Genomic DNA, 10,528 nt, shown 5'->3' with positions numbered 1-10,528 from the left:
AATCATGAATAAATGTATAAAATACACTGGGTGGAACAGAGAGGAAAGATTTGGACATACTCCGATGAGGGGCATTAAAATACTATACAATGCTATTATCCATGAACATAACATTGTTTGAACGGGATGATAAATTTTTTGTGGTTGTTTTCTTGGCATTAAAACAGTCAGGAGTTCTGATTAGTATATGATAACATTTTACTGAAAATATGGCTAGCACGTAAAAGACTCGCGTAAAAGACTCGTCTAGCAGTAAGAGAAAGTGCTCAGTCAGGAAACAACTTTTCTAGACTAGGTGCTGTTTGTTTTGTAGGTGAAGATATATTCAGAAGATTTGCACCATAAAATTGAAGCTGCCTAAAGGATTTTAGCAAAGGAATGTCTCAGATTTCACCCAGCGAAGACTCAATTGACTCTTACACCTCTAAGCTCTTTATTCACTCTTACACTAAACGATTAAATAATACAATAAATATCAGAGACAGAAACTGAACTTATAAATAAGAATATTTGACTACTTTTTTCATTACAAAGGAACCTATATACAGGGTGGGCCATTTATATGGATACATCTAAATAAAATGGGAATGGTTGGTGACCCAGATCGCAACGCTGAATTTGCAGAATGAGCAAAACAAAAATTGGAACAAGGACCCTCAGTTTACACAGAACATTATGTTCAGTGATGTGGCAAACTTTTTTGGGTGGGTCATTTATATGGATACACCTAAATAAAATGGGAATGGTGACAGTTTTCTTGCGCAGGGTGTCTTGTATTAAAATCTGCTGCGATGACCCGGGTACTGCGTTCACCAGACATCAACACAATTTCTAGCTGCTCCTCATGTGTTAACCTCTGCGAAATGTCAATGGCTGTAAGCAAAAAGAAACTTGTAAATAACTCATGAAAGAATAAAGTTACATTAAAACCAAGCACAACATTGTTTTTCTTGTGAAATTCTCAATAAGTTTGATGTGTCACAGGACCCACTTCCCATTGAAAAAAAGTAAAGTTGTATCCAAAATGGCTGACTTCAAAATGGCCACCGTGGTAACCACCCATCTTGAAAAGTTTTCCCCCTCCCATATACTAATGTGCCACAAACAGGAAGTTGATATCACCAACCATTCCCATTTTATTTAGGTGTATCCATATAAATGGCCCAGCCTGTACAGTCATGGCCAAAAGTATTGACACCCCTGCAATTCTGTCAGATAATATTCAGTTTCTTCCTGAAAATGATTGCAAACACAAATTCTTTGGTATTATTATCTTCATTTAATTTGTCTTAAATGAAAAAACGCAAAAGAGAATGAAGCAAAAAGCAAAACATTGATCATTTCACACAAAACTCCAAAAATGGGCCGGACAAAAGTATTGGCACCCTCAGCCTAATACTTGGTTGCACAACCTTTAGCCAAAATAACTGCGACCAACCGCTTCCGGTAACCATCAATGAGTTTCTTACAATGCTCTGCTGGAATTTTAGTCCATTCTTCTTTGGCAAACTACTCCAGGTCCCTGATATTTGAAGGGTGCCTTCTCCAAACTGCCATTTTTAGATCTCTCCACAGGTGTTCTATGGGATTCAGGTCTGGACTCATTGCTGGCCACCTTAGAAGTCTCCAGTGCTTTCTCTCAAACCATTTTCTAGTGCTTTTTGAAGTGTGTTTTGGGTTATTGTCCTGCTGGAAGACCCATGACCTCTGAGGTAGACCCAGCTTTCTCACACTGGGCCCTAAATTATGCTGCAAAATTTGTTGGTAGTCTTCTGACTTCATAATGCCATGCACACGGTCAAGCAGTCCAGTGCCAGAGGCAGCAAAGCAACCCCAAAACATCAGGGAACCTCCGCCATGTTTGACTGTAGGGACCATGTACTTTTCTTTGAATGCCTCTTTTTTCTCCTGTAAACTCTATGTTGATGCTTTTGCCCTAAAAGCTCTACTTTTGTCTCATCTGACCAAAGAACATTCTTCCAAAATGTTTTAGGCTTTTTCAGGTAAGTTTTGGCAAACTCCAGCCTGGCTTTTTTATGTCTCGGGGTAAGAAGTGGAGTCTTCCTGGGTCTCCTACCATACAGTCCCTTTTCATTCAGATGCCGACGGATAGTACGGGTTGACACCGTTGTACCCTCGGACTGCAGGGCAGCTTGAACTTGTTTGGATGTTAGTGGAGTTTCTTTATCCAACATCCGCACAATCTTGCGTTGAAATCTCTTGTCAATTTTTCTTTTCCGGCCACATATAGGGAGGTTAGCCACAGTGCCATGGGCTTTAAACTTCTTGATGACACTGCGCACGGTAGACACAGGAACATTCAGGTCTTTGGAGATGGACTTGTAGCCTTGAGATTGCTCATGCTTCCTCACAATTTGGTTTCTCAAGTCCTCAGACAGTTCTTTGGTCTTCTTTCTTTTCTCCATGCTCAATGTGGTACACACAAGGACACAAGACAGAGGTTGAGTCAACTTTAATCCATGTCAACTGGCTGCAAGTGTGATTTAGTTATTGCCAACACCTGTTAGGTGCCACAGGTAAGTTATAGGTGCTGTTAATTACACAAATTAGAGAAGCATCACATGATTTTTCGAACAGTGCCAATACTTTTGTCCACCCTCTTTGTTATGTTTGGTGTGGAATTATATCCAATTTGGCTTTAGGACAATTCTTTTTGTGTTTTTTCATTTAAGACAAATTAAATGAAGATAATAATACCAAAGAATTTGTGTTTGCAATCATTTTCAGGAAGAAACTGAGTATTATCTGACAGAATTGCAGGGGTGTCAATACTTTTGGCCATGACTGTACATAAAACTGAGTGTATGTGTGTGTGTGTGTGTGTGTGTGTGTGTATCAATCCACGACCACTCCACATAGCCCTGCCCACTCTACATAGCCACACTCGCTCCACACACAAAGCCCCATATAATAAATATCTAATCTAATATATGTACAGCATATATAATATATATTTCATAGGCACATCTTGACCACAACAGGTTTCACTGCCTGTGTTGCCCATAGCAACCAATCACTAAACATCTTTCATTTCATCAGAGCTGTTTAAAAGAAGAAAACTGAGCTGTGATTGGTGGCTCTGAGCAACAGTTTTCCTTGTAGACAGTTGTGGTAACTAAGGAAAAGATGAAAGCTGAGCTGTGATTGGTTGCTCTGAGCAACAGTTTTCCTTGTAGGCAGTTGTGGTAACTGAAGCCCATAGCAACCAATCACTAAACATCTTTCATTTCACCAGAGCTGTTTAAAAGATGAAAGCTGAGCTGTGGTTGGTTGCTCTGAGCAACAGTTTTCCTTGTAGACAGTTGTGATAACATTTCATTTGTTGTGGTTAACATATAATTTCTATGGTGTTATCATCCTTCTGTAAAGCTGGAAATAACACAATTTATTACCATACCGAGACCACCCTCTGACACAGACTGCAGGGGGTGCACAGAATCAGGAACTTTTCTTTGTCTGGCATGAAGCATCTCATTAACTTAAAAATTCAAACACAGATTAAAAAAAGAAGCACAAGATGGATTTCACCAATCCAGGTATTATTTTAATCGGTGTAACAGCGCTAACCTAAAAATGTGTGGTTTACTTTAAACTTATTTATACAGCTACAACTAATGCCACTCTAAATTAGTCCTTCTTTACGATTTCTAGATAAATGGTATTACACTCAGGGGGCGAAGCCGCGGCACTGAAATACTCTGTGCTGCAGGGACACTGCGCCTCCACTGTGTACAGACTGGGGGGAGCCTGGAGATGACATACAGGTATATACTATATACAGTATACAGGGGAGATGACATACAGGTATATACTATACACAGGGGAGATGACATACAGGTATATACTATGTACAAGGAGAGATGACATACAGGTGTATACTATATACAAGGGAGATGACATACTTGTATATACTATATACAGGGGGGAGATGACATACAGGTATATACTATATACAGGGGAGATGACATACAAGTATATACTATATACAGGGGGAGATGACATACAGGTATATACTATATACAGGAGAGATGACATGCAGGTATATACTATCTACAGGAGGAGACAGGGTCGGACTTGGGTGCCTAGGGCCCACCAGGGGAATTGACTCTAGGGGCCCACCCTATGGCTACCATAAACGGCTTTAATACGTGTTCATTTTTTGGCCTCTCTCACTAAAATGTGTGCCTTTTAGCAAGCTGTACAGTGTGCAAAAGAGAACGCTCTCAGCCTCCTATATACTGTATCATACAGACCGCACTCTCAGCCTCCTATATATCATACAGACTGCACTCTCTGCCTCCTATATATCGTACAGACTGTACTCTTGGCATCCCATATCACATACAGACTGCACTCTCAGCCTCCTATATATCGTACAGACTGTACTCTTGCCATCCTATATCACATACAGACTGCACCCTCGGTCTCCTATAATAGATACTTTCTATAAGAGGCTTAGAGTGTGGTATGTACAGTATATAGGATGCCGATATTGCGGTATGTACAGCATATTGGCCTGGTATATGACATACAGGCTATCTGCCTCCTGTGAGACATACAGACTGTCGCCCTCTTAGATACTGTACAGACTGCACTCTCTGCCTATGTACGGCATACAGGAGGATGATAGTGCTGTCTGTACGGTCGGTATACAGGCCTCATATGACATATTAGGCTATATAAGAGTGTGGTGTGTGTGTATGTTATATAGGAGGCACTAGCAGAGATTGTGATCTGTGATGCTGCATCATGTCATGTGTATGAGCAGGGCCGGTTTTAGGCAAAGTGGGGCCCTAGGCAAAGTTTAAAATGGGGCCCCAAATGCTCACATATTGCACATCACACAGAAGCATTTCGATTGTATTTACATGCGCTGAGTTCAGCCGCTAAATGAGTGTGGTCGACAATATTGAAGTCGTTCAATACTTGTTTCCCTGCCTCTTTCCACCGTCTGAGAAAGAATGATGGGGACAGAACAATCACTAATGGATCAATCTGTCCCCATACAGTATCATGTTATCAGCAGCACATCTACAATTTAGACCCCATAGTCCTCCATATAATATAATGTGCCCAATAGTCCTCCATATAATATAATACACTCTCCATAGTCCTCCATAAAATATAATGTGACCCATAGTCCTCCATATAGTATAATACACTGCCAATCATACATGTAGTACAATTCACTTCCCATAGTATAATGCACCCCTTAGTTCTACACAATGTATAATGTATTCCTCATAGTCCTTGATACAGTATAATGCAGCCACCCCATAGAGCATAATGCAGCCACCCCACAGAGTATAATGCAGCCCCGCCATACAATATAACGTAACCCCCATAGAATATAATGCAGCCCCCTCTTACAGTATAATGCAGCCACCCCTTAGAGCATAATGTAGCTACCCCACAGAATATAATGCAGCCCCCCTCATATAATATAATGCAGCCCCTCCATAGAATATATGGCAGCCCCTTATATAGTATAATGTAGCCCTCAAATGATCTGAAAACAAAGATTATTCAACATAGCTTTTCAGGGGAAGGATACAAAAAGTTGTCTCAGAGATTTAACCTGTCAGTTTCCACTGTGAGGAACATAGTAAGGAAATAGAAGAACACAGGTACAGTTCTTGTTAAGCCCAGAAGTGGCAGGCCAAGAAAAATATCAGAAAGGCAGAGAAGAATAGTGAGAACAGTCAAGGACAATCCACAGACCACCTCCAAAGACCTGCAGCATCATCTTGCTGCAGATGGTGTCACTGTGCATCGGTCAACAATACAGCGCACTTTGCACAAGGAGAAGCTGTATGGGAGAGTGATGCGAAAGAAGCTGTTTCTGCAAGCACGCCACAAACAGAGTCACCTGAGGTATGCAAAAGCACATTTGGACAAGCCAGTTACATTTTGGAAGAAGGTCCTGTGGACTGATGAAACAAAGATTGAGTTGTTTGGTCATACAAAAAGGCGTTATGCATGGAGGCTAAAAAACACAGCATTCCAAGAAAAACACTTGCTACCCACAGTAAAATTTGGTGGAGGTTCCATCATGCTTTGGGGCTGTGTGGCTAATGCCGGCACCGGGAATCTTGTAAAAGTTGAGGGTCGCATGGATTCAACTCAGTATCAGCAGATTCTTGACAATAATGTGCAAGAATCAGTGACGAAGTTGAAGTTACGCAGGGGATGGATATTTCAGCAAGACAATGATCCAAAACACCGCTCCAAATCTACTCAGGCATTCATGCAGAGGAACAATTACAATGTTCTGGAATGGCCATCCCAGTCCCCAGACCTGAATATCATTGAACATCTGTGGGATGATTTTAAGCGGGCTGTCCATGCTCGGCGACCATCAAACTTGATTGAACTGGAATTGTTTTGTAAACAGGAATGGTCACAAATACCTTCATCCAGGATCCAGGAACTCATTAATAGCTACAGGAAGCGACTAGAGGCTGTTATTTTTGCAAAAGGAGGATCTACGAAATATTTATGTCACTTTTATGTTGAGGTGCCCATACTTTTGCACCAGTCAAATTTTGTTAAAATGCAGATTGCACATTTTCTGTTAGTACAATAAACCTCATTTGAAACCAGAAATATAACTGAGTCCATCAGTTATTAGATATATGAAACTGAAATAGCTGTTGCAAAAACCAAAATTGTTATAAAGAAAAAAGGTTAACATTAATAGGGGTGCCCAAACTTTAACATATGACTGTATATAGCACAGCATCATGGTATATAGCACAGCCCCACATGGTATACACCACAGCACCACATAGTATACAGCACAGCACCACATGGCATACAGCACAGCCCCCCATTGGTATACAGCAGAGCGTCATGGTATACAGCGCCCCACATGGTATACAGCACAGGCCCATGGTATACAGCACAGCCCCCCATTGGTATACAGCACAGCCCCACATAGTATAAAGCACAGCCCCACATGGTATACAGCACAGCCCCATGGTGTACAGCACCAAATGGTATACAGCACTGCACCATGGTATACAGCACAGCACCATGGTATACAGCACTGCCCCATGGTATACAGCACTCCCCCCATGGTATACAGCACTGTAAACCTCCTAGATATACTATTAAACTGCGTAGGCGACCACCATGGACCCCCAGAAAGCTATTTTCCCTCTCATTGTGGCCCCATCAGGTAGCCGGCACTTCCAGGGAGGATGGCGAGATATACTATTACACACTGCGTAGGCGACCACCATGGGCCCCCAGAAAGCTATTTTTCCTCTCATTGTGGCCCCATCAGGTAGCTGGCACTTCCAGGGAGGATGGTGAGATTATGATATACTATTACACACTGCGTAGGCGACCACCATGGGCCCTCAGAAACCTATTTTTCCTCTCATTGTGGCCCCATCATGTAGCCGGCACTTCCAGGGAGGATGGTGAGATTATGATATACTATTTCACACTGCGCAGGCGACCACCATGGGCCCCCAGAAACCTATTTTTCCTCTCATTGTGGCCCCATCAGGTAGCCGGCACTTCCAGCACTAAGTGTAATAGTATCTCACCATCCTCCCTGGAAGCGCCGGCTACCTGATGGGCAGGGCCGGCCCGAACGTATAGGCGAACTAGGCGGCCGCCTAGGGCGCCGACCCAAAGGGGGCGCCTGAGAAAAAATAGAAAAAATTATAAAAAATCTTTTCAAAAGGCAAAAAGCTTTAGGGATGGAAAGAAAAGTGTACATATGTAAGAGCAAATATGACGCAAGAGAGGTTGGTTGGGTTGGCAACAATTTCGATAGAATCTGAAGTTGCTAAACAAATTAATCTCGGTGACTTAGTGTCATCCTTTTAAAAAAAAAAGGCAAGGAAACAAAAATTTTAATTACCTATGGTCGTTTTTGCTTTGTGTTATTGATTACTTTGTATATATTTGTCCTATACAACTTCTCAGAAGATTAAAGAGTTAGGAGAGAGTTAATTAATCATTGTTGTTGTGGTTTATTTTGCTCCTAAATTTATATCCCAAGTTTTCATCTACTGCCAAGAATAGTAGGGGCGCAACAAAATAGTTTCGCCTAGGGCGCCGTAATCTCTCGGGCCGGCCCTGCTGATGGGGCCACAGTGAGAGGAAAAATAGGTTTTTGGGGGCCCCCACGGTGGTCGCCAATGCCTATGCTGTGTAAGTTACACAGCACAGGCGTTGGCGACCACCATGGGGGCCCCCAGAAACCTATTTTTCCTCTCAGTGGGACCCCATCAGGTAGCCGACACTTCCAGGGAGGATGGTGACGTACTATTAACACAGCATAGGGGTGACCACCGTGGCGTGGAGCCCCAGAAACCTATTATTCCTCTCAGTGGGGCCCCATCAGGGAGGGTGCAGAGACAGCAGAGCAGCTCACCACGCCAGACTAGCCAGCTCTACACAGGGCAGGCCGCAGGGCAGGAGTCAGAGTCAGACAGAGGGAGCCCGGCGGAGAGCACACACTCACACACCACCACACAGCGGGGCCCTGGCCAGCACTGCAGGACAGCGGGAGCCGGCAGAGCAGAGTCAGCCTGAAAGGAGGAGGACACAGACTCACGGTCACCCACTCTCTACTACTTCTCTACTCACCGTAGCCAGCAGCCAGAGAGAGAGCAGAGCAGCGCTGCATAGGAGCGAGCGGGAGCAGCAGGGAGAGGAGAGCGAACAGAGCTATTAGCCAGCAGCCAGAAAGCAGAGCGCAGTGCGTGTCACCGCCCATCAAGAACACAGCGACGTCACGCGGCAATGTCCGGGGGCCGGGGGGGTAAGTCATCACTGAGTAATTGGAGCCACCGGAGCCAGAGCCAGCCAGGTGCCAGCGTCTGCCTGACGCCGCGTCAGAGCGGGCCTCAGAGGGGTATGGCTGCTATGTTATAATGTGCATGCACGTCCCTGCAAATGCTGGGGCGCGCTTTTAAAGGGCCCATGGCATTTAAAGGGGCAGCATTTTAAAAGGGCCCCAGCAACCCCTCGGGGCCTACCCGGCATTTACCCGCTACCCCGCCAGGCAAGACCGTGCCTGGGAGAAGATGACATACAGGTATATACTATATACAGGGGAGAAGATATACAGGTATATACCATATATCAATATAGAAGAAAATAAAAAGGTGTTCAGCTCACCATTAGATGAATTCTTGTGGCTTTGGGTATGGACTCAAGGATGATGCTCGGAAAAAGCGGCTGAGGTAATCAAACAAAAAAGTTCCAGCAACAAGCATCCAAATCAGATTGCTGAATAGACATTAAAACTTCATCTTTATTGCAATGCCTTTAAAAACATACTGTTAAAATTGTAAATCCCCTGGATTTACAATTTTAACAGTATGTTTTTAAAGGCATTGCAATAAAGATGAAGTTTTAACATCTATTCAACAATCTGATTTGGATGTTTGTTGCTGGAACTTTTTTGTTTGAGGTATATACCATATACAGGGGAGATGACATACAGGTATATACTATATACAGGGGAAATGACATGCAGGTATATTTTATATACAGAAGGAGAAGACATACAGGTATATGCTATATACAAAAGGAGATGACACACAGATATATACTACATACAGGAGGATATGACACAGGTATATATTATATACAGGAGGGGATGACATACAGCGACAATTTATGTGCAATATAATTATTATAATTTGTTATAACTAATCACAGTTAGTTACTATGCCCGGGCAACGCCGGGCTCTTCAGTTAGTATACAATAATTTCTAATTGTTATACACTGCTACTTAAACAATAGTTGTCCGATTAAATAAGTATATCTGTAGTTAATAGCGCAAATGAAAGAGTATTGCAAAAATACCAGTTAAATTAGTTTTTTAAGAATACATTAAGCAATGTCGAAACTAGAGTCTTGGGGGCTTACCTGTTGATATAGATTCTCTATTCCATAGGTTGGGGTGAGTAGCATGAACCATAGGTGATGAAGTAGTGTAGAAGGTCTTGACATGAAACATGTAGATCAGTTGGGACCAGGATATCAGGATATGCAGGCAAACAAGTGATGGAGGCAGCTGCAATTAAACAGAGCCAAGTTTGCAGATACATTTGGAGACAGTAATTGTATATGAAATTGGTAAATTCCATCAGGGAAGCAGTTAATCACAGGAGTAACATAAGTAAATTCAGCCTAGTGTTTTCCTGAAGGGCAATAGGTAATAGCAACAAGAAAAAATTAGTCTTATAATCTCACTCAGGATTTACTGACTTTTGGATCCAATTATTCCAATTCAGATGAAAGCACAGATGATAAGTTCCTGCTGGTTCCTAAATAGTAAAAAATAAGGGAGGTAACAAAGCTTCAATCCAGTAGTCCCATAAATTAAAAAAATGACATTTTATTTCAAAATGTATTTAAAAACTATGATGGAAAAAAGGGAAAATGGAGAAAAAGAGAGGGTTATTAAAATTACGGTATATGAATTCACATGATGACAGAATCTATTCAGCCAGTTGGGAATTCACAAATATTGAA

At 42.4% G+C, this 10,528-nt stretch overlaps 1 long non-coding RNA gene across 1 annotated transcript; it reads right to left on the bottom strand.

The window, feature by feature from the left end:
- Nucleotides 1-416: 416 nt before the first annotated feature.
- LOC141099198 (uncharacterized) lies at nucleotides 417-10,315 on the bottom strand. Its single transcript, XR_012234447.1, has 2 exons — nucleotides 9,920-10,315; nucleotides 417-873 (listed from the first exon to the last, which is right to left on the bottom strand). It is a non-coding gene; the product is annotated as an uncharacterized lncRNA (long non-coding RNA).
- Nucleotides 10,316-10,528: the final 213 nt, after the last annotated feature.

This window comes from Dendrobates tinctorius, unplaced genomic scaffold, assembly GCF_039654945.1.
Source record: "Dendrobates tinctorius isolate UK_male_01 unplaced genomic scaffold, ASM3965494v1 ptg000098l, whole genome shotgun sequence".
Taxonomy (NCBI): Eukaryota; Metazoa; Chordata; class Amphibia; order Anura; family Dendrobatidae; genus Dendrobates; species Dendrobates tinctorius.
This window is presented reverse-complemented; position numbering and strand designations above follow the sequence as displayed.